We start from the raw sequence: 22,373 nt of genomic DNA on the forward strand, positions 1-22,373 counted from the left end.
CAATGAGGAAAGAAAAACAAAGAAATTTAGGGTGGTGATGGATCTTTTCATTCTCCTTATTGAGATGATGGATTTTTGGGTGTGCACATGTGTCAAAACTGATTAAATCATACTTTAAACATGAAGTTTATTGGATGTCAATTATACCTCAATAAAACTGTCTTCAAAAAGAGCTACCTGAATTATATAATATCAATTTTAAATTGTCCCTTTTCCATTAGCATACCAAAAACTTTCACTGTAGCAAACTTATTCATGTAACTGCTTCAAATACACCTTTCCCTTTGACATTTACTCTATATAAACAGGACTGTAAAAGTAAATTACTGGGCTATGGATGTGGCTCAAGTTGTAACGTGTTCACCTGGCATGCATGGGGTGCTAGCTTTGATCCTCAGCACAACATAAAAATAAAATAAAGATGTTGTATCCACCAAAAACTAAAAAATAAATATTTATTAAAAAATTCTCTCTCTCTCTCTCAAAAAAAAAAAAAAAAAACAAAAAAAAAACAAAACTAAATTCCTATTGGATAGAAAAGTTAACAAATTGATCTCCATGGATTGCACAGTTGTCTGTTTACTGGCTTCAAATGAAGACTGAAAATTTAGCTACACTACCACTACTGAAGGCTCAGTCACTGAATACTGTAAACACTATGTTTGCAAGCTGCCCTAAAGCAATTCATTAATTCAAATAAATGTTTACTGCACATGTGCTCTCTGTATGTCATGCTTGAAAGGGCTGGATTTTATGCAGAATGGACAGTACCAAATTACAAAGTTATTCCATGTCTCTTTTGGAATAATTTGTAAGGTTTAGCAACACTTAAATCACATGATGAAAGAATAGCAATGGAAAGAGGCCATAGACAGCCAAGAACAGTGACTCTTGTAATTAAAGGTTAAAATAATAAATTTCAATGATAACATGACTGAAGAACTGTATACTAACAGCTTAGACTTCCAAAATGACAAGTATCTCTCATATCTTAAGTGAACTCAGAACAAAGATTAAAAATTACTTCCACACACAGCAAGTATGGAGTCTGCCAGCTCTAAGTAGTTGTTCTGGCTTAGAAATATAAAAGAATGTGAAAAGACAGACACCAAATGATTTTTTTAAATACCAATAACAAATAGGAAGTTTTAAGTAAATTCTCTAACAGGTGGTATCAAAGATAATACTCTGTAACAGCATATTCTTCATTACTGAACTCAGCTAACTGGACCAAGAATGGAAATTACTATATCTTATAGAAGATACAAGCTTAATTATTCATCACAAATAAAACCATCCATAGCTGTGTCATAATATACAAGAACTTTTACAGTGTAGCAAGGGCATCCATTTGAAAATCTTCCACTATCTTTTTCCCTTACAACGATACTACACTTTAAGGTTGTTTCTCTAAAAGAACCCGACATCTGCTCCATTTGTGTACAATGAATTGAAGCATTTTCTTCTGTCATGTATAACTGATTGCAACTCATGAATAATTAAAAAAAAAGAACCCAGGAACTAATACCGGGTACCCAAAAATCTATAAAAATCTCTTGTTAGTGGTAACTGTGGATGGTATGTGCTTCAGATTCCCTTAAAAACTTAGTCTTCTTCTAAATTTGTTCAAGTTCTTCAAAACTGTCATGTTTTGTTTTCTCAAAGGTACAATTTTGCTAAATAAGCTTTTAATAAATTTTGAATGACACGATTTCTCTACACGTGTTTCAAACACATCATACCCAAATTCATATCTACATTAAACACTACTAATCCTGAGTGTTCAGTAACCATGGAATCCAGACCATGAGTTCTGCAAGCACAATATCCAAGTATTCTCATCTTCACTGAGAAGCAATATCCACTAAACAAAAGATGAAGACAACCATAATATTCAGTTATTGCATCTTCTATTTATTGATTTTTGGAGTTTAACAAATGAAAATGGTTTGCTTTAGTTAAATTGGTTAAAAAAAAAAGCAAAGACATTTAACCACTTATAATTAAAATTATGAAACATTACATCTCACCTCTGATACTGATTGTAATTAAAATTGTGAAATAACACCTGCTACAGCTTGAGTTCCATTGAAGCTAAGAGCCAATTTATGGTTCCTTTTGACACCTCCACTGTCAATTACTGCCCTCCTGTTGCATTCTACTTTGAAGAAAAACACTGTTTTTCTACATGTAATTTGCAATATGCTTGGCACTGTGCTTACCAGTTTATATGCAGCATCTCTGCTCATCTTCACAACAATGCTATGCTGGAGAATATTATAGACAGGTAGAGTGTCACTGATTTTAAATAACTTGTCCAAGGTCCCATTACTAATAGCACAGAGTATATCTTGAACCTTTTATCAAGAGGGCCCAAAATGGGACCATACCTGCCAGAGAATATGGATTCATCCCATCACAAGTACCTCCAAGTATAGTTATTTTTCTCTAATTCATTTTAATCTGACCATCTGCCTTTGCATGGAGAAAAAACAACATAGTAGCAGAGCTGGGTGTGTGCAACAATTTATCTTCCAAGTTTTGGCTCTCAGCTAGCCTTTATTGCCATATCTTGCAATTTCAGGCAAGATCAAGATCTCTTTATTAAAATGACATCTATGGAATGGCCTTACCAGCAGTGCTATTATTAATTCTGACCATGTTTAAAGTGACTTTAAATATTCAAAATAATTCTGTTCTTAAGTTTAGCAGTGTTTATCACATAAGCATATAATTTGTGTCGTTATAACAAATAAGATATATAAATGAGTAATTATCCTTCATTCCTCCAAACATGACTTTGTATTTCTTTAAAGAACCCAATTGAGTCAAATGTATGAAAGATGATATGTCATGAGCTTTGTAATGTTTTGAACAACCAATTAAAAATAAATAAATAAAGAAAGAAAAAGAAATAGAAAACATAGAATAAAGATTTATTTGTGGATCTGAGTATCAAACCCAAGGCCTCACACATGTGAAAAACCACAATGCTGGTTTTTTGAATGATGCTGTAGGAATAACAGTGTAGTGACAGCCCTGCCTTCCACTGTCCTCTGACAAAATTCCTATTTAACTGCTACACACAGTGATGTTTAATAGATAACATCCAAAAAAGAAGTTTACAGAAACTACATAACTTCTAACCTTTTAGAATTGCTGTAACTATTTTGTTCTCTTTGAAATGCAGAAAGAAATTTAAATTATGACTTCACTAACATAAGAGCAAGAACCAGTTAAACAGCATCTACTGTTCTTTGTCAATTAAGAAGATTGTTCAGCCAGATCGGTGGCACATGCCTGTAATCCCAGTGGCTTGTAAACCTGAAGCAGGAGGATTGCAAGTTCAAACCCAGCTTCAGCAATTTATTGAGGCTCTACGCAACTTAACAAAACTCTCTCTCAAGAAAAGAAGGAAAAAGGGTTGGGGATGTGGCTCAGTGCTTGAGCACCCTGGGCTCAATTCCTGGTGTAAAAAAAAAAAAAAAAAGTCAGAAAATAGAAAAACAGAATAAGTTGCACTGTATAAAATGAATTTTAATTACTTTTTCTAGAGACTGATAAGGGTACCTCTGAAAATCCATGTTCTTTAATTTCAGCTCTGTAACAGATTTTAAAAGTGATAAAATGTGAGGTTCTAGGACCTTGGTTCAAAAAATTTTCATGTAGTTATTTAACTGCATACAAAATTCAGATTCATGATTTTGATCTCATCATTAAAATCTGAAATGTACTGTTTTTCATACTGAGTAGCTTTGTTAAACTTTAGATCACACAAAGTGTCTATTTTATATTTCTTCAAACTCTAACTGAAAGAACAAGCATTAATCTACAATTCAAGCAAAAGTTAATCTGAGTTATTTTAAATAATCAATTATAGCAATATATCTTACAGTAATTTCAAAAGCTGAGATGCTATAACTTAATTTGAATTCTTAGAAATGTCTACTACAACTTGCTAAAAGACACTGCTGAATCTGAAAGTTTTTGGCAAAAAAAAAGTAAAATTTTTTAAAAGGCTCACATCTACTGCAGGGAATAGGAAGATTTGAGACAATAAACACAAATGTTAAAAACACATTGGTGGGCTTGGGTTGTGGCTCAGCAATAGAGCACTCCCCTAACACATATGAGGCCCTGGGTTCAATCTTCAGCACAGCATGAAAATAAATAAAGGTATTGTGTCCAACTACAACTAAAAAATAAATAAATATTTTAAAACTGGTCTTCAATATTTCAGGGTTCTACATGCATGGATTTGACCAACTGCAGATAGAAAATATTTGGAAAAAACATGCTTTTGTTCTGAACATTTACAGACTTTTTGGAGGGTCATTATTCCCTAAGTAATACAATATCACAATTATTTACACCATATTTATACTATATTAGATACTGTAAGTAATCTAGAGATGATGGAGAGTACTTGGAACAATGAGTATAAGTTACATGCAAATATTACATCATTTTATATAAGAGAGTTTAACATCTGCAGATTTTGGTGTCCACAGGGGGTTGTGAAGCCAATTTCCCATATACACCAAGGGAAAAACCAATATGCAACTCACTATGATATTGTGTTATATGGTAGGGTGGTAGGACAAAAATATTTAGCCTCTAAGTTAATAGAACTGTATTTTTACCTTACATTTTCAAAAGCAACAAACAGCCTTTCCCAAGTAGAAGAGTAATGTTACTAATTTATATAAACACAAATATGTATTTTCTGAAATTGAAATAATAAAAATTATGGCATGCCGAAGCTAACAATACTTTGGCTTTACTGAATATAGAGTGGAGATAAAATTAGAAGCACAGTCATCTCAAAATTAGAGTAAAAATATCAAAGTTGAATTCCATTCTAGACTGGTATTCCAATAACTATTAAGAGATAGGAATCAGGAGTCAGATTTAAAGATGCCAAAATCTGAAATCTGTAATCATTTTATTTTTAAAGAAGAAATGGAAATACATTAACTTCTGCTACTCAGAATACACAATCTTGATATCAACTGAATTCTTATTTTTAAGGTGAACTTTCAGTCCTTTCCATTCACAAATAAGGCCTGATTTATTAAGTTCCCTGCTTTGTATTTCTAGAGTTGATAAAAGCACATTTTCTTAGTACAATATGTATTGTTCCAAGTGTTTTATAAACATCTTCTGTGAGAGTTTACATGAGTGATCTGAAATCATTTCCAAGATTTTACCCTATGAGTCAGTTATTCTTAAAAGGAAATAGTTTCTCTGCCTTTATCACTTACATTTGCCCTATTTATCACAAGTCTGATTCTAATCTGACACACACACACACACACACACACACAAAAAAAAAAAAAAAAATCACGGGCAGGATTGTCAACAGACAATTACTGGCATTAAATTCTAGGCAGGGCAAAAAGGAGAAAAAAGAAAACAGGCACAATTTTGTTACTTAGACATGAAAATTACAGATTCACACAATAGCTGAACTTTCATAAAAGTCTTTTAGCCAATAAGAATAAATCTCTAGACTTATCAACCACCTAGCTCTACATGGGGCTCCTAAATCTACCTTTCCTGATCAAATAATCCATCCTGGCCTGCTATGCATGGCCACCTGTATGCATTCATTCACAGATGTGCCAAGTATAGTAATGCTAGGCTCTGGAAACTCATAGCAAAGAAAATAACCTGTCCCTAGAGTGGCTTTTATTAGTGAAGGAAGTCAAGTGAATAGTCACAGGAATGTAACATCTGGACAGTCACATCCCAAACTAAGCTGGTCTAAAAGTGAACTCTGTTTACTTCCTGCATTCTAGTCTACTCACTTGCGAACCTTGTTCTTGGACAGAAACACTGTCATCACAGGCTACCCAGGCAACAAACTTCTGAAGCATTCTCAACCTTTTGCTTCAGATCTTAACAACTGCCCAAGTCAGCTTGAATTACCAAAGAGGAACAGATGGCTCTGCTCCACAATGCTTCCCCAATTCTGGGAATGCTATTGAAGATGGCAGGGAGCTCCCAGCAAAACTTCTGCCTGAGCAGGGGGCAAAAATCTCAAGCCTAAGAGTGATCTTGGGGGCTGGGGTTGTGGCTCAGTGGTAGAACATTTGCCTAGCATGTGTGAAGCACCAGGTTTGATTCTCAGAACCACATAAAAATAAACAAAGTTCATCAACAACTAAAAAATATAAGTTAAAAAAATAATGCTCTTGGGATTTTAAAAAGCACAGCTGGGAGGAGACCCTCTTTCCTCCCTCTTGTGGAAGAGCCTGAGGATGGCCCTTGCTCTGTCACTTTTAACCCCAAGGTCCTAAAATCACGCTGACTTCTGTGGCATTTCATTCCTTTGAAACCTCTTCAGAAGTCTTCCTTCTTTAGTAAGCCTCCTTTTAACTTATGATGGTTGACTGCAGCCAAGCATCCAGACTTGCACCTTCTAAAATTTTCCAGTCTGTGTATCCATCTCTACCATCAGTACCCTAGCTCAGGTCCTCATTGGCTCTCATCTGGACTAGTCCAACAGCCCCACAATTCTCTTATTTCTAGTCCTCACAACCAGCATCTGTGCTACAATAACAAAAAAACAAAAAAACAAAAACAAAAACAAAACAAACAACAAAAAAAAAAAACACGTTCCCCACACACACTGAAACACATCAATAGCTCTCCATTATTAAAGATAGATCTAAATTCCTTAACAGGACTCACCCCACCCTCTATTCACAATCTTCCCTCCAACCAAACAGCTTTTCCTCCTTGACTCACATTGTAGCTCTGACTACCCAGAACTGCTTGGATTTGGGTTGGAACTCAGATACACGAACACACCGCACTGAATTAATTAGTAAATAGGAAGTCCCCATTCTTGAAATCCTGAAGAAATCAAAGAAAAGTGGCTTTCTTCAGGCTTACTTCTAGGTATCAAAGTCATCACAATGATGTCTACATTTCATTACATCAATATCCATAAATATTGTTGTTACAGATAACTGGTGCCAATGTACACAACACACACAGCAGCAAGTGTCTGAAAGGAAGAATCACAGATTATAACAAAAGGTTTTGCTCACCCATGCATCTCTGCAGACAGAGCACCAGCACTGACTCCCTGTGAGTCTTTCTCACCCAGACAGTGCCCCTCCTCCTCCAATGGTGCCACTACCCTCTATAGAAATCAGTAGCCTGGTACATGACCTCTTGTTCCTTAAGGACAGGACCATGTTCCCAGCATCCCTGGATCTCCAAACCCAGTCAAGTCCTCAAAATACATTAGACACCTATAAATGTCTACAGAATAATATGTGCATTCTTACCTAAGCAGAACACTCAAAGACATTTTCTGATTTTAAAAAAAGGGCACTAGATATCAGGTTTGAAAACTTAGGCTTCTCCCATTAATTTTGGTAAAAATATTTGAAAACACAAAATATTTTTTAATATCTAACCCATGTGTAGTTAACTAAATGACCATTATTTCTGTAGAAAAAAAAAATTTATGGGGGCTGGGGATGTGGCTCAAGCAGTAGCGCACTTGTCTGGCATGCATGCAGCCCAGGTTCGATCCTCAGCATCACATTCAAACAAAGATGTTGTGTTCACCGAAAACTAAAAAATATATATTAAAATTCTCTCTCCTCCCTCCCTCCCTCCCTCCCTCCCCTCCCTCCCTCTCTCTCTCTCTCTCTCTCTCTCTCTCTCTCTCTCTCATGGGACATTGAGAAATATGGTCTGTTGTGTTTTTTTTTTTTAACTTATAGAAAATTTCAGAGAAACTGCATAAGGAGACAAAAAATTGGTAAATTAGACTCCAACAAAAAATATACATGCTTCATAAGAAGTGAAAACACTATAGGATAAGAAAAATTTTATACTTCGCATATCTGATAAGAGTACATTTGTGTATATCCAGAATACATAAGAACTATTACAACTGAACAAGAAAAAAAACAGCTCAATTTTAAAATTGGCAAAGGATCTGAATAGGCATTTGTCTAACAAAGATAAACAATGGCTAACACGCACATGAAAAAATTCAATATCATTAGTTATCAGGGAAATCCAAATCAAAACCACAATGAGATGCCACTTCATACCCATTAGGATGACTACTATGGAAAAATACCATGGCAAAGTGTTGGCAAGGATATGGAGAAATGGAATTTTTAAACATTGATGATGGGAATGTAAAATGGTAGAGTCACTTTATAAAACAGTCTGGCAGAGTTACTTATGGCCAATAAATTTTACTCCTAAGTATCTACCCAAAAGAAAACATAAGTCAACTCAAAAACAAAAATATTCACAGTAGCTTGATCATAAGAACCACAAAGTGCAAGTCACCAAAATATACATCAACTGATAAATGGATAAACAAACTGCAGTGTATCCATATAATAGAACACTATTTAGAAATTAAAAAAGGAATAAAGTTCTGTTATGTGCTACCTCAAAAACAGGCTAAGAAGCCAGACACAAAGGGCTGAATGATTACATTTATATAACATGTCCAGAACAAGTAAATCCACAAAGAGAGAAAGGAGATTCATTGCTACATGGAGCAAGAGTGAGTGCAGAGTGATGACTAAAGGGTATGGATCTTCTTTGGAGGTGACAAAAGCGTTTCAGAATTAGACAGCAGGATAGGCACACAACTATGTGAGTATACTAAAACTCAGTGAATTGCACTTTTAAGGAGTGACCTTGATGGTAATGTGAATTATATATCAATAAAGTGGTTATTTTTGAAAATGGCTGCACAAAGTCATATAGTAACACCTCTGCACAAGGCTCTGGTTGAATCACTCTGCCTGTGACAGAATAATCTGTCATAAAAACATACAATCTGTTCAAGTGGGGAAATAATCTATGTTCCTACCAATAAATCCCTATTGCAACCAATCATAAAAACAGATCCAAAGTAAAAATAGCAAAGAACAAAAGAGCATTCAATTCACAATTAGCTGGCAGGTTACAGAAGGAAACTAACCAAAGACTACAAAAAGAAAAATGTTTATTAGGACTACCCACTTCTTATCAATTACACGGATATAAACAAGTCAAAATCCTTTATACTCATAAAAAAATCTGCCAGCTTCTTTATTAGCACATAGCAAGGAAAGACAAGCATTCTCTCCTACAATCAAATTAACATCCCACAGAAGGTCTGTTTGTACTTGGCAGCATGAACCTTTCATTTCAGAGTGCTGCTAAATTAAACTAGCCTATGTTGTATTGAACAAATTGAGCCAGACACCCTGGCATGCTCCTAGACTTTATTAGTTGATGCTGAGGAACATTAAAAATAAAAAAGGATAGTATGAATGAGGGCAGGGGTGCAGGGGTGGTGAGAGAATAGAGTTGTTGTCAGTCTTTTCAACATTTCCATTATCTAGAAAACAACAATGGAAACAGTCTAACAACATTCTTTTTTTTTTTTTTTTTTTTTTTTTTTTTTTTTTTTGTGGAACTGAGGATTGAACCACACATGGATGTACTACCACTGGGTAACATCCCCACACATTTTAATTTTAATACAGGGTCTCACCAAGTTCCTGAAGCTGGCCTTATACTATCAATCGTCCTGTTGCAGCCTCTGAAGTTGCATACAACTTTCTAAGATTCTAACCAATACTCTTCTCTGTATGCATAAGAAAGCACTAGAACTTAGGGATAGAGAGATCTGAATTCAAGTGTTTGTTTTTATTTTTTCTTAAACCTGCTAGCTACATGCCTAAGGAAAAATTTCACAATTTTACTGAGTCCTTGTTGTTTTGAGAACAAAATGAAGTAATGCACACAAAGAGCACAGTGCAATGCTCAATCCACAGCCCAGCACAAAAATCCTTGCTGTTCACAACTCTTCACAGCAAATACTCATTTCAGAACTTGTACCAGAGTAGGGGTAATTAACATTGGCCATCCTTCTACCTTGTAAACATCTAAACATCTATGAAGATTTCACACTGAATGAATAATCTTCCTCCTTCATTCCCCTCCCACATAGGTTTTTTAAAAAGTTATCAATAAAGTCTTTAAAAATATTAAATCACAGCAAAACACAATGTATTCATTCACCTAAAATGTATTTAAAAGCACTGAACTGAGAGAGAGAAAGACATGGAGAGAAACACTCTAATAGACAGAAATGCCTATTTTGCTGTGCAATGATTGGTAATCTTTCCATTAAGATTGAGCCAATATGATAATAATTTCCAAGTGTCAGTAATCTGTTATTAAGGTAAAAGAAAAAAGAAGTGGGATGGTTTAATCACCATGAAAAAATATGGGAAGATATCCTTTCTCATTGACAGCCATTAATGTTTGAGTGATGGCTGCTAGAATGTTCAGACTAAAAACATTTGTTATATTAGAACAGACTGAAATATATCTAAAACAAAACACAGGGGGTTTAACATACACAAACACAACCTGCATCTAGGTGTCCTCTCTAAACAAACCAAAGAAGGAAAAGCTTGTGTGAAATTCCAATTGCACTGCTATAGATAAGGTGTGGGGAGGGGGATAGTGGTTTTCAGCCATATTCCCATGCTGGATCTCCATTAAAAGACAGCATCCAGACTCTGTAGTAATAGACTCACTCTGCCTGGCTCCACACAAATTTGCATTATGTCACACACTGGAAAAAACTTTCAGGGTTAGGAGAGGAAATTTCTCAAGAGGATGGGATGTTCAGAACTTTGGGAGTTTCACTAAGCTCTGAGCTCATTATGGACCTTGTGCCCCAAAGCTACTGTTATTCCTTCCCCTTTCTAAAATTCCATTCATAAGACTTTGAGTTAACAGTGCCCCTTGGGGAGATTTGGTCAGTTGCAGAGTCTACAGAAGGAAACCCTGAGTGCCTCTCATCTACACTGTACACCAGAACTTGTCATCTCTCCTCCCACTGAAGCTCAGTACTACCACCCTGATTGCAAAGCTGTTTCATTGCAAAAAGTACAAAGTCTCAAATTCTGCACAGAAAGACTGAACTTCTCTGTCTACCCAACTTTCCAATCAAATGATCACTTACTATGCCAGTCTAAACTAAGCTTTATGCCTAATATAGGAAGAAACTGTTTCAAATGCACAAAATCCAACCCATGTATTATGTAATAAAGTCTTTTTTTGGTAGTTGTGGATGGACATAATAGATTGATTGATTGGTTGATGGTTGATTGATTGATTGTTGTGCTGAGGATCAAACCAGTGCCTCAACATGCCATGCAGGCACTCTACCACTGAGCCATAATCCCAACCCTGTAATAAAGTCTTAATATCTATTTAAATATAGTATAAAAAATTTTAACAAATGCAGCTAACAGGAGAAATAAAGGATAAAGCCTTCATTTTAATTACAACTTCTATTTAATCTCTCACTTTCCAGGAATATTTCTAGTAGGCTTTAGGGCACGCAATTAAAGAAATGAACTCGTCAGTAAAATAAAGGACACAGATATAAACAAATTCCTGTACTGCCACAGAAAAGAGATTAAAAAACATTGAACTTCAATATTTTAGAAAACAAATAAGATTACATCCTTAGCCACAATAAGATCCCAGAAGGAAAAGTTCAGGAAAACCTCATTAATTTGGCCCAATAATGAAGACTCAAAAACTCCAAGTCTGCCTTGAATTAATTTTGGACTATATATTAAAAAACAATTGCTAGGAGCTAGGGTTGTGGCTCTACCTGGAGAGTGCTTGCCTGGCACATGCAGGGCTGTGGGTTCAATACTCAGCATCACATATAAATCAATAAAATAAAAGTATTGTGTCCAACTACAACTAAAAAAATGAATATTAAAAAAAGAAACAATTCCTAAGCAAATTAAAGTGCAAATAAAAATTTCTATAGGATTATTTGATTTTAAAATTTTCACATGCAAATGATTTCTGCAAAAATACTAATTAAAACTAGTTACATTTATTCTTTAGAATCCTGTATTCCAATAGAAATAAACTATATAAAATACAGACTAAAACACTGCTTAAATCTATTATATCATTAATTTTTCCATCTCTCTGCTTACGTTGGCTGTGAAAAACTGGTTTAGGAGTCAGGAAACCTTCACAGACAGGTGCCAGACAAAAACTTATTCATTCTACATTCAATCTAAATCTCTGCTTTTATTTTTAAAAATGTGAACCATACAATTATATTTACTTTAATTTGGGGGCATTTACTTTATCCTTATTTTCAAAAAACATATTGTAAAAAATATTTCGATGTCTATACTGGTAAACATAAACAGATCTTAAACAATATCCAGCAGCATACCTAGTATACTCTGCCCATAATGAAAAAAAAAAAAAAGATTCAAAATACATGGCTTTTGTGATTCTAAAAATTAACTAGAATATAGTCCAAATCAAATTTTGAAACAAAGTACCATCAAATGAAATAGTAGCAAGTGCCATACAGTTATGCACATCTAAATTAAATGAAACTATGTCAGTCCTCTCTAAATTAAAATGTATGGGTATTCATTTTCACATCTTTAACCTAATAATGAATACACATCAACCATTGGGAGATTGAGGCTGGGGCAGGAGGATCCTAAGTTCATGGCCAGCCTTAGGAACTTAGTGAGACCCTAAGCAACTTAGACCCTATCAAAATAAAAAATAAATAAATAAACAAAAGGGCTAGAGATGTTTTTTAGTGGTAAACTGCCCCTAGATTCAATCCCCAGTACCAAAAATTTAAACACATAAGTAAATAATGATTTGGATGTCTGTGGATGCCCACCAGGTAGGGAGGTATTCAGTGCTGAATAAAAACTGCTGAATAAATCACCAGTTGGAACATATGGTCCCACCCTTGGAGCATTCTGTAGACAATGTTAAAAGTGAAAACAAAAGCCCCCTCAGGAAAGGCAATCTAAATGTACTTTACATATAGAAGACAGCTTAATGTTGTCTTATTAAGCCAAAGAATAAATAGTAGGTTAATGATAAAGCTGTGAATCTGCTTCATGTGAGGTCATCCTTATATGTAACTCTTATTTGAGTGAAATAAAATCTAAAGCAAACATAAAATTAAAAATCATATTTACATCAGGAAGTGATAAAATCTTTTGGACAGGAGAAATACACATAGGTTTACACATGAACACACAATCACATAGTTTACATCACTCAAAAACACTATATTATCAACTAATTATGGAAAGAATATTCTGTATGCTATTTAACCATTGGTATCCATGTTTGAAAATTGTTAAGAAATTTATTTTGAAAGTTACTTTAGACTTCTCTTCAGGTGAATGAAACACAAAAGTACTGCTCTTTGCAGAGGAAAACATTCTGTATTCAAAACAAATATAGCTGGTTGATCAAGTTTTCAATTTTTTTTAATATTTACTTTTTAGGTGGACACAATATTTTTATTTTATTTTTATGTGGTGCTGAGGATTGAATCCAGTGCCTCATACATGCCAGGCTAGCACACTTCCACTTGAGCCACATCCCCAACCCTGAAGTTTTCAAATATTAATAATGACTTAAAATCAAGACAAACGACCTAAAAACAACTCAATACATTTAAATATTTTAATCAAATTTAAGCCTAAGAATATCTGACACATAAGAATCACAAGTATGTTCTTAAGGAGAGAATTCTCTGTTAATAAGAATATTGAATGAAAGAAATCTTTGAATAACACAAGGTTTCCTTCAATAGTTGAGTAGAGTGGAATATACCTGTTATCCCAGAAACTCAGGAGACTGAGGCAGGAGGATCACAAGTTCAAGGACAGCCTCAGAAACTTAGCAAGGCCCTGTCTCAAAATAAAAATAAAAGGTCCTGGGGATCTAATTTACTAGTGAAATGGCCCTGGGTTAAATCCCCAGTACCAATTAAAAACATGTTATCTCAAAAATGTACTTTTTCTTACCTATTAGATTAGCAAAGATTAAAAAGATTAACAAAACTTGGTGTGAGGGAGGGTTTTGAAAATAAGATTCTCATGGACATTGAAGGGGATAGTTTTTACAGATAACAGCTTAGTCATATTTATCATTATATATATATATTTTTTTTTTTGACCTGGCAGTTATACCTCTAAGAAGATAAATGAATAAGTATACTATCATCAACATACCATTATTCACAAGAAAGAAAAACAAGTAACAATCTAAATGGTTATCAAAGGAGTAGACAGATAAAGTATGATGCCTCTAAATGATGGAAAACTAGAAGTGAGGGCTGGGGTTGTAGCTCAGTGGTAAAGCACTTGCTTGGCACCTGTGAAGAATAGGGTTTGATTCTCAGCATATATAAATAAAGATCTACTGATGAATTAAAAAATAATACTAGGCAGCCAGTAAAATGATCACCCATGATAATGCACATCAGTTTCAACTCACAAATAGAGATATATAAAACTCATTAAAAATGACCACATAGCTTCACATAGAGAGAAACTGCTGTTTATTAAAAGTCTTCTATATACTTTCATATCCATCAATAAGTTTCCAAAAGTGAGTTAATGGTGGCCATTTCTTTGTGCAAAAATTGAGGGCTTACTTTTGTCATTATGTTGTTTTTATGTGTAGAAATTTTTCTAATTATTATAATAAAAAATCACAACAAACTTTTAAGATAAACAAGTGCCTCTATATCACCAAAATTACTTCAAGTCTTCAACTTCCTATTTAAGAGGAAAGAATTCATTGAATGTTGCAAGTAGATGTCATACAGGATCTCCTTCTCAGAACCACACTTTTAAATGACAAGATAATAGAAATTAAAATATTAGAGTCAAAAAGATAGGGAAAGACAAACATCATTATTCAGACAGCCCATATTATTGGCATCCACCTTACCACCCACAGGTTCTATGAACTCAAACACTCCTAAAACAATATCCATTTTATAACTTAAGGAAGCAGAATAAAAAATAATAATAATTAAAGAATTTTTAAAATGTAAAATCATAAAACACCACAGTGAAAATATTTAATTATTTTCCTGTCTTACATTCTTTCTTAGCACCTTTATTATGAACCTGAAAAAAGAAAGAAAAAGTTTGGAGAAGTTAAATAGATTTTAAATGTATACATTTAATCTGATGTTTATTTCGTTTAGATTTTTGTTTTTCTGGCACTAGACAAAATACATCAAAAGTACTCATGGAAAAATAAGCAAGCAAGAATTCCCAGGAATATGAAAAGCAACAAGGGGAAACTAGTTTTAAACAGATGTTAAAACTTTTACAAAACCAATAATGTGATGCTGGTATATGAAGAAAAAGACTAATAGAATACAAACCCCAGAGACACCCTAATACATCCAAAAGTTAACAATACCAAAGAATATTCAAAGGTTCTGAAATCAACAGGTGAAAATAACAGGCACACAGAAAAAGATAAAGTTCAACCTATGCATCATTCTGAACACAAGAATAAATCCTAGTTTGAACATTTAAATGTAAAAGTGATACCATAAAAGTACAAAAAGAAACCATGGGCAAATTCTAAAAATCTTGGAGGCCTTACAGTGACTTAAAAACCAGATACCTATGCTGGGGCTGTAGCCCAGTGGTAAAGCACTTGCCTAGCAATTGTGAGGCACTGGGTTCAATCCTCAGCACCACAAAGAAATAAAGAAAAATTTAAAAAAGATCAAGATACCATAATGAGTAATATAAACTATAGAATTCAAAGAAAAAAATGTAAGACTTCTGTATATCAAAATATGTGAAGGTAAATAAAAAATAAGTGAAAATTTGGGGAAAAACTACAATTTATATCACACAGGACTAATATCTACAATTTATAAATTTCTAGAAATTGATAAGGGGGAAAACGCAATTCAAAACAAAAATGTGAAAAAACACATGAACAGAGTTTACAGGAAAAGAAATACAACTAGTTTTTAAGCATAAAAGCTCAGCCTCATTAATAATAATAGTAATGTACATTAAAACGACTCTATATTGATAATTCTCATCCTTCAAACTGTTAACAAATTCAAGGGTTGTAAAGACACAGTACATTGGAAAGGCCTCAAAAAAACAGGAACTCTCTCATACACTGCAATCTGCCCTCTTGTATCTGTGGTATTCAGACTGGATTCGACAATCACAGGTGAAAATATTTCTTAAAAAATTGTCATACAGAACACATACCAACTTTTTTCCTTGTCATTAATCCCTAAACAATACAGTGTAACAACTATTTACATGGCATTAATATTGTATTAGGTCTTGCAAGCAATCTAAAAATGATTTAAAAGTATGTGGCAGATGTGCATAGGTTATACAAAAATAGTATGCTTTTTATATACTAGACTCAAGCATCCTTGAATTTCAGTATCCACAAAGGGGTCCTCAAACCAATCCTCCATGGATAAGGAGGAGCAACTGTACTTTTGGGAGTTTAAAATGGTGCAACTCTTAAGAAAGGAAGTATTTAACAAAATCATAAATGCCCTGCCCACTGGCGCAGCGATCCCACTTCTAGGAATGTATCCCACTGATGTACCTGCACATGTAAAATGGTATGTATACAAGCTGTTTCACCCCAGTATGGTCTGTAATAAACCTAGAGAAGACCCAAATACCCACAAGGGGCACTGGTTAAGTAAACAAAGCACTTAATAGATGCTGTTTAAACACAGCTGTTTTTTTTTTTTTTTAAGTGTTTTCTATAAACAAAGATTATATTCTTTCTAAATAAATACTAATAGAAAAAGATCTCAAGAGCATATAAAGAAAAAGCCATGGGACAGAATTAGTTACATATTATGCTACAGTTTATATAAAAAGAATATAGTACACTGGCATTTCTCCAACTATAAAAGGAAACAATTGACATCTATGGGAAATAAATTAAAGGAGGTTATCTAAGAAAGAGGGGTGAAGCGGGGGGCAAAGCCATTGGAAATCAGATTTTCCCAAGCATGCCTGTGTCATTTTAACTTTTGAACCATAAGAACATGTTATCTACATTAAAAAGTTTTTTTAAACATTAAAAAGAATACTTATAAAAAGAAGAGAAAGAGACACCTATAGATAAGACTTAAAAACAAGCTTTAAATAGATTTTTTGCTCTGAAATTACATGCTGAAAATCAATCTTTGTGTGGTCATCACAAAAACATATGCTTTTTCCCCCTTCAATCAATTTTAAGAATATGATAATCTGTTTTTAAAAAGCTATTTGAAGGAGTAAGAAATTAGGAAAGAAGAGAGAAATGTACAATGAGGACATTCTAGTATAATGTTTCTCCATATATGGCCCCTGTACCAGCAGCATGAGCATCATGTGATAACTTGTTAAAATTAAAATTCTCAGTCTCTGACCCAGACTACTGAATCAGAAACTTTGTACTAGTCCAGCAATCCTGGTAATACCCTCCAGTCTGAGAGTCACATATCTTGTCTGGTGCTTCCCACAGATTCACATACAGCACCAGTCTGCATTTTAAACAAGCTCTAGGACCTATGACCACACTTGGATAAGCAAAGCTGAAGTCCTCCTGGGGGAAAAAGGTATGTAACCTTCATATGGTTGAGTTTCCTATGAAACCTGTCCTCAGTATCAAATGGAAAAAGTATTTTTACAGGCTTCCTAGCCAAGATATATCATGGAGCTACTTTCCCACATAAGCTGTGTACACAGAGAATAAATGTTTTCAAATGCATTCTTATAAAACAATTACAACTATGAATCATCAAAATTCAACTTAAGGATGTCTTGGAAAAAAGTACGAGTGGACCTACAAGCTTTCAGAAATAGGAGAAACAAAAATAATCCATATTTCATAAATTTTGTTCATGTTATCTGAACAACGTAACCTCAAATGCATTAACTGCATGCCATGTGCTCTCCATGAAAAAGAACCAAGAAGTTTGTTTCCCTCAAACCCTTTTCAAAAAAAAATGTACTCATGTTTATGAACACTGGCCTTCCATTTGTTTTACATGAGGAGAAAGATCTCTATAGGAATCTTCTGAATAAAGAATTCTAGTTTAGACAGAAGGATTTAGAAGTTAAATGTAAGTGGCACACGACTATAATCCCAGCAGCTCTGGAGGCTGAGACAAGAGGATCTCAAATTCAAAGCCAGACTCAGCAATAGTGAGGCACTAAGCAACTCAGGGAGACCCTGTCTCTAAATAAAATATAAAATGGGGCTGAGGATGTGGCTCTGTTCCCCTGAGTTCAATCCCTGGTACTCACGCCCCGCCCCCCCCCCCAAAAAAAAAAGAAGGATAAAGAATTGTGTATCTTCTTTTTGCAAGTCACCCTTGAATAGTTTTTGGTGCTAAATATTAACCAATATCCTAACATTTTTATATATTTTCTATTTCATTGCCTCTGAGATGCCATCACCTTTAAGATACTTAGAACATTCTTATTCTATGTGCCACTCAGAAGAAAAAATGCCATGTGGTTATGACATGCCAATTTTAAGATTCCATCCATCTCAGATGTGCATCTTAAAAATCAATGAAATGTCTTAATTATAAACCACAGAATTGTATGGTAAAGTATTTGTTTTCCTTCTAGCTAACTCTTATGCCTCTCAAATGGAAAACTCCATAAAGGCATGCATGTTTTGTCCATTGAAAACATATCCTCTATGCTTAGAAACTGGAACATTTTCAATATCTTTGTAATTCATTATTTACTTAGTACTGACCTCTTTTACTATGGAACATTTTACTTGCTCAAAAAATTAAAAATTAATTATTTTCAACTTGGCTGACTTCTCAGGTCAGAGATTCAATATATCTCTAGACAATTGAAAATATATCCTCTTTCGAGAAGTCTTTACTTACATGTTTGTTTTCACAACACCTTTCAATAGTAATAAGCAACATACACCTTACAAGAATTTTAAAAAATCAAAATAAATATCCTTCTTAGAGTTAAACAAGTTGATGAAATTTTTGTTACACTGTAGCTAGTTTAAGCTTAACTTTATTTTAATTTTTCTATGTCATAGCTAGTGTTTCAAATGAAAAGATAATTTGTAATGAGTCATACCATGAAGACTGGTATATGTACATCTATCTACATTTTCCAAATTTGCTAATATGAACACCAGTGAGTAGAAAGGGTTATTTTAAAAGTGATTACAGCTGGGCATCGAGCTGCTTTCTTGTATTCCCAACAATTTGGGAGGCTGAAACAGGAGGATCCCAAGTTTGAGACTGCTTCAACAGCTTCAGAAGATCCCATTTCAAGAAGGGAAAAAAAGGGCTATAACTCAGTGGTAGACCACCTATGGGTTCAATCCAATCCCTGTAAGTAACCCAACCCCTAAGTGATGACATGAATGTATATTCTACTCAACTCAGACCTGCTATAGTACACACTGTTGTCACTTTCCAACTCTTTTCTCACATCAAACTGCTAAAAATGATTCTAGTGTTTAGTTGTCAACATTTCTAATGTGAATTCCCATCAAACACAGACAAAATTTTATGACAGGAAATAACCTTGCCTCCCAAGATTCTAGAATAATTGACAAAAGTGTCACTAACCAAGACCATGTCTTTGTTATATGTCAGACATTTCAGAAAAAAAAATTTTCCCAGAAAAAAAGTTGTTTGTCACCCCTTTCTTGTTAAAATTAAGTAGATAATGGATATATCCTTAATAGTATTCTAAAGAGTCAGAAATGTCCTTAAGAAAAATTTTTACTTATCAAAGAGTTTGGGGGACACCCTGGGGCATTTAGTGTTTGGGGGCCAGGATCTAGGCTTCACACAATGCTTGAATGGGATGGATCTGTATCATCAAGATTCATCCTGGTCACAAGAATTTTGATCTTAAAATGGTTTAATCAAGCCCACTTTAAATGAGCATTTCTTTAAGACATAATATTTAAAGCTATTATAGGAAACCCCACAGCTTGCCTCTAATTATGTAAGACAAAGTTGTAAGGGATGCTTCAGCAGAATAAGGAAACTGTCTGAAAATTAGTGCTCATTTCTTCACACTACACATTAAGTCAACATAAATTTAAAATTGTAATGAGTATACATAGACTAGTATATATGCTAACAGTATGAGATAGCAGATAAATCTCACCTTAATGAATCCAAAAGTTTCAGTCTTGTTAATATTTTACTGTTATTACTAGCAACTGAAGGAACTCATTACTGTTCCTTCAAGTAGCAGTACCTCAAAGCAGAAGACACAAAGGATGTGCTGCGATATAGTGGGAAAAGGGATCCAAGGAAGGGCCATAGTATGACCTTTGGGTAGACTGAGGCAGCCTGTAATTGACCTTGACATGTCATCCCTACTTCAATCTAGCCTTTCCTTTTTTATTAGCTTAAATAAGGTTATCCCAAACACTAAGTGTTTTCTCCCTAGTTTCCATCCTCATCTCCCTCTTTGATTTTCTTGTTTGAACTAGATCCTGATACTTTTTTTTTTTTTAACTAACTCAAACTTCTTCATTAGCAGCAGGTGCAAGCACTCAAAAGCATGCTGTCTTCCACCACAGCTGAAAGTTCTGGTTATAAGTGAGACAGCACTGCATATCATACATTGTTATCCCTTTATTTCTCTTTTACATGTAAGTGAAAGTATCATACCCACTTTCACTTATGTGTGTAGGTAGGTTCTCTTATTTAGGAACCTCACTGCTCAGTAGTGAAGTGGGCTCTACAAAGGCTCAACACCAAACACAGGGGCCTTGTTTCTGTGGTTGACAACAAACTGTTCCAGGCTAGAATCACGTGCTTCAATGGGAATCAAACTTTCTTTTGCCTGAGGCAAGCCTTGGGCTAGTGACCCCACCCCTAGTGTATAAAGGTCACTCTATGCCCACCTCCTCTCTCTCACAAAAGACCAAATGACAATTTATGGGTGGAAGACCTACCAGGAATTGGACAAAAGGCTTGGAAAAAAGCCTTTCCCAATGAACTCACATACCATGCTGCATCCAATTTCAGAGTGGGTCTGACACACTCTCTGCAGCCCCACCAGGACCCCAGGAAACCAGCTGCAAGCACTGCTGGGAGAAGGACTGGAAGCAAGGAAGGGGCACAGGCCTGTGCACGTATTGGAAGCCCCATCCCACCACATCCCAGCAGTGCAACTTTGGGCAGGGCGCTGCACCTCTCTGTGAAGCCCTAGCATGGAAGTTCACAAGTTAAGTGCCTGGCATACAGCAAAGTGAACCAGCCATGGCCAGCAGTGCCAACGCAACCACCCTGGGAGACTGAGGCGGGTCTTGGGTCCCACTGAGCGCGAGGTCTGACTGGCCAGGGGGAACTGGCCCAAGGCCCAGCCGCCCCACCCCGCACGGGTCCGGGATGGCGCGGACCAGGCGGCGCCGCTTCTGCCACAAGCCCTGCTGGACTGCCTCCGAAAAACTGGCCATCCACCCGCCCTGCTCCCCTCGCCAGGGGCTGGGTCTCTGCTGTCTGCTGCTTTCACCCTCTGCAGGCCCCAATGGCCGCCACCGGCGCCCACAGCCCACCGCTCACCTTTCACGCTGCCTCCTCCAGGGCGCTATGGCCACGCGGTGAGATCTCGCGAGACTTTGGTCCTCCCCTCCCTACTCCGCCCTCACCACTGCGCAAACCCAGCCTGGAACTAGCTTGGCCCCTCCTCTTTACACCGCCCACCGGGCCTGAAGGTCAGTACTAGCCGTTCTTGCGAACTTCTCTCCATATCCCCGCCCCTGAATCCACTCCGCCCACCCCCTGACCCCAAAGGATTAAAACCCAGGTGCTAGGCAACCCAGGTGCTAGGCAGCACCTGGGTCTCATTTGGCCCGCCTGGTATTTTTTCGCATGCGCCTGCCCAGGCCCTGGACCTCAGAAGCCTCAGCCCCGATGATAAAAATAGTAATCATAGCAGCTGAGAACTTTAATGACACCCCTTGGATCCTCACAACTGCTCTAAGAAGGTATTACCATTCTCCCTATTTCACAGAGGAAAAATTGGCATGGCAAGATTAAGCAATGGGCTCCACGTCACACAGCTAGGAAGTGACAAGAGCCCACATTGGAATCCAGGCTCCTCTGGTTCCCAAACCAGTGCCCTCCATGACAACCTCCGGGCCCTGTCCCTGCTTGCACCAAGGGCACAGCCTTTTAGCCCAAGTCTTCACTCCCCACCCCATCCCTGGCCCCAATGTTCACCAAGGTAAAAAGAGACACACCCCTGGTCTCCATAAAATTGTTATCAATAAAATGTTTCAGCTTCATTGCATGAATATCCTAAGGCCTCCCTGTGACGTTTCTTGGGCAGGACCCAGAATGTATTGAATTCTGTAGTCTCCTTGGTTGACATTTTGCTGAAACAATGTACAATGGAATGACATACAGGACATAGAATATACATGATGTTAGGGAAAAAACACATGACACTTTTTCCTAGGGGATATCGTAATAATTGTTTCTAAAGAAGAGA

The 22,373-nt window shown here is 35.8% G+C and overlaps 1 pseudogene; it reads right to left on the reverse strand.

Moving 5' to 3' along the window:
• The window catches only part of LOC139701730 (zinc finger protein 345-like), a 74,513-nt pseudogene extending 53,177 nt beyond the window's left edge, over positions 1-21,336 (reverse strand).
• Positions 21,337-22,373: the final 1,037 nt, after the last annotated feature.

This window comes from Marmota flaviventris, chromosome 14 (assembly GCF_047511675.1).
Source record: "Marmota flaviventris isolate mMarFla1 chromosome 14, mMarFla1.hap1, whole genome shotgun sequence".
NCBI classification, from domain to species: domain Eukaryota; kingdom Metazoa; phylum Chordata; class Mammalia; order Rodentia; family Sciuridae; genus Marmota; species Marmota flaviventris.